This window comes from Helobdella robusta (genome assembly GCF_000326865.2).
Source record: "Helobdella robusta unplaced genomic scaffold HELROscaffold_2, whole genome shotgun sequence".
Classification (NCBI taxonomy): Eukaryota; Metazoa; Annelida; class Clitellata; order Rhynchobdellida; family Glossiphoniidae; genus Helobdella; species Helobdella robusta.
In genome coordinates, this window is record NW_008704083.1 from 215,725 (window position 1) to 219,367 (window position 3,643).

Sequence of the window (3,643 nt, forward strand, 5' to 3'; positions counted from 1 at the left end):
TCCGAATTATAATTCAGTCGTCGGTCGTCGTCATCTTTCTTATCTTATCATCATTATTCTAATCATTCCAGCAGACATACATCGGGTTGATCATCATCGTCTCTCTTTCTCTTGCTCTATCTTTCTCTCTCTCTCTCTCTCTTTTTCTCTCTTTCTGCTTCTTTCTCTTTCTCTCTGTTTCTCTCTCTCTCTCTCTCTCTCTCTCTCTCTCTCTCTCTCTCTCTCTCTCTCTCTCTATCCCATCATTATTTCCAGCTGTGTCTGTTTCGTCCTGTATATTTTTCAAAATGGCCTTTTAAAAAATCCACCACCCATTTATAGCCAGGTTGCATACTTTTGAAATAATTATTTTAGAATTAGCGCTATATAAATGTAATAATTATTTAAATAATAATAATTCAAAAAAAATTGAGAGAACACGTTTATTAGATTTTTGTAAGAATTTTTAAAAATGTTTGAATAAATTTTTTAAAAAGGATTTTAATGGTCGGAAGGCTGCATTGAGATGAACTTATTCATTGAAATACACCGAAGTATTTAAAATTTTCAAAAGCTCTTTTTTGAAATCATTTGATGTTGAAGTGCCGGTGGGTTTATATTACATGCCTCGAGCTATTTTGTCACCATTTCATCATCATTTCATCATCATTGTCATCACTTTAAAAAACACTCAACTTAATCACATTTTTTCGCTCCGTTACTAGCGCCATCCACCAATACTGCTGATTTCATTGTGGTCAGACACGTTGGTCAGGAGCTCTTCACATCTTGAACATTCAAAAACCTCAAAAATATGACCTCACAACATTCTAGCAAGTAAGCACACGTGCAAACAGACTCAACTGAACGTAATTACCCGCAAAATTAACACGAAAACTAATCACCCACGTGAATATAAAATTGCCGATTCAAAATGTTATACCAGCAGTGCAATGATCTGGAGCCGTGAACAATTTTTTGGTCATTTTTTGGAAATTTTGTTAGAGGCTAAAAACTCTAAAAAATGCATAAATAATAATATTAATAATAATAATAGTAATAATAATAATAGTAATAATAATAATTTCATTTTAATAGCACAATTGCAAGTGACTGAGGCGCATTATCATTATTACAACAAACACACGGCACGTGGATTAACGCATCACATACTTTTGCATGTGATAGGCGGGGATCCTTTTTGCATTCGAACCCGGACACTGTACCAACAATGCCAGACACCTTAGCCATTACACCATCGCGCCGCCCAATGAAATAAACAATGCAAACAGTCTAATAAACATACAAACTTCTACGTGGTATGTATGAGTGTGTGTGCGTGTGCGTTCGTGTTTGTGTGTTTGTATTCGTGTGTAAACCAATAAAAATACAAACAAACAAACGCACACACACACACACACAGACAAACATATGAACAAACGAAACGAAACGAAACGAAATATTCATGCAAGCATCCAATTACGTGAAGGCACATGTGCCCACATAAAATACGCAATAAAATAAACATTACAAACCAATGTTGCCGTCCAACATACAAACTTGAAAGAACAAGCATACGCAAACATACATACATACAAACATACAAACATACCTACAAACATACGTACAAATCTATATACAAACAAACATCAAACATACAAACAAATAAACATACAAACAAGCACGAACTAACCAACACATTTAAAAATATTTCACCATGTAAACTCATGAATTTTTGAAATTTCACTATAAAAAACAGCTACATATAATTGACATACACACTGAAATTTTATAAACATACAAACAAGAAAACATACAAAACAAACAAACAAACACACACAAAAAAGTTGATTTTCTTGAAAACATCACACCCTCCAGCAATAAAACTGCGAAAGTTAAGCAGACCAACTTAACATTTATTTGACATAAAAGTAAAAATGCACATAAACACATTCTATGTATAATCACACTAATACGTGGGCACAAATACGCACACATACATTCACACACACACATGCACGCACACACACACACACACACACACACACACGTACCTACATTCGTTCGTTCGTTCGTTCATTCATACATACATACATAAACACACATATACAAATAAACAAGAAATAAACAAAACAATAAAATATCTCAATCTTTGACGTAAACACGTTCGATCCAGTTCAATTTCAATGAATCAACTCATTTTTTTCTGAGTTATTTTAATCCCTATTTCTGGTAAGAATAATGCAAAATTTTAGCGTTTAAACATTAAAATAAGTTTTATTTTTCAAAAAATTATAGACAAATTTAAAAAAAAACAAACAAATAAATATAAACATATAAACATAACTGACAAATAAAAAAAACATAGACACACATAAACTTCTTTAGTTTTTAATGCTTCTCAAATTTACATATTTTTAATTAAACAATGAAAGATCTATGTTTATGTTTATGTCTGGTTGTTTTACTCTTTGGTCTAACAATATCATAAACACAAACGTTATGCACACACAAACACATACAAAAACACTCATAAACACATGCGAAAGCACACACACATATACACACATACAAAGAAACACAAACTCACACAGACACCCGCACATACGCACGGACACACACACACAGACATACAAAAAACTGAATACAAAAGGATAAAGTGCTAAGCTGGTCATCACAGCACAAGTCACATCGTCAGCATTTGAATTTCTTTCAATGAGCTACATACGTGTTGGATCGCTCAGAAAAGAGATACAAAAAAGATGCTGTGTGCTGTTTGTTTGTTTGTATGTGTGTATGTATCTATTTTTTGTATGTAGGTATGTTTGCAAATATGTTTAAATGCATGTTTATATGTTTGTTGGTTTTGTATGTTTAAATGCTTGTATGTTAGTATGTATGTTTTTTATGTATACTGTGTATTTTAGTAAAAATTATATCTGAATATTTCAGAGTGTACAAACATGTGTGTACGTCTGTGTCATTTTTTATCTATGTACATTTGTGTGCAAGCAATATTTCCGCACTATATACTTCATGTATTGATATATGAGAAAATAGGTGTATTACATATAAGTATACATAATCTCTTTCTCTCTCCTTCTCACAAACACACATACACACTCGCACACACACGTACACACACATTCATGTCTGTTTGTGTGTATGTGTGTGGTGTGTATGTGTATGTATGAACTAAAAAGCCAGAAAATTTAAAAATAATAAAAACTGTCATGAATACGATAATGAGAAATAAAATTTTCAAACTTTGCAAAACCACTAATCAAGATAATAGCATTTCAAAAACTGGCCTTGTGTGTATGTTTGTATGTATATATATTTGTATGTTTGCATGTATTTTTGTTTTTGTCTCTTTTCTCTCTTATTCTCTCTCTCTCTTTTTTGTGTATGTGTGGTTGTATGTGTGTGTATCTTTACCAGTGGGTGTTTGTATGTACGGTAAAGTTCATTTAGTGATTGTTTCTGTTCTGATGGAGCGCATTTATATGTATTGCATTTATATTCACTCTGGTTTTACGTCTAAACATGCATAAATACATACAAACACACACACACGCACACACACATAAAAACACATACATATACAAGAAACACATACAACACATACATTACATACAAACATCTAACATAAACATCACATACG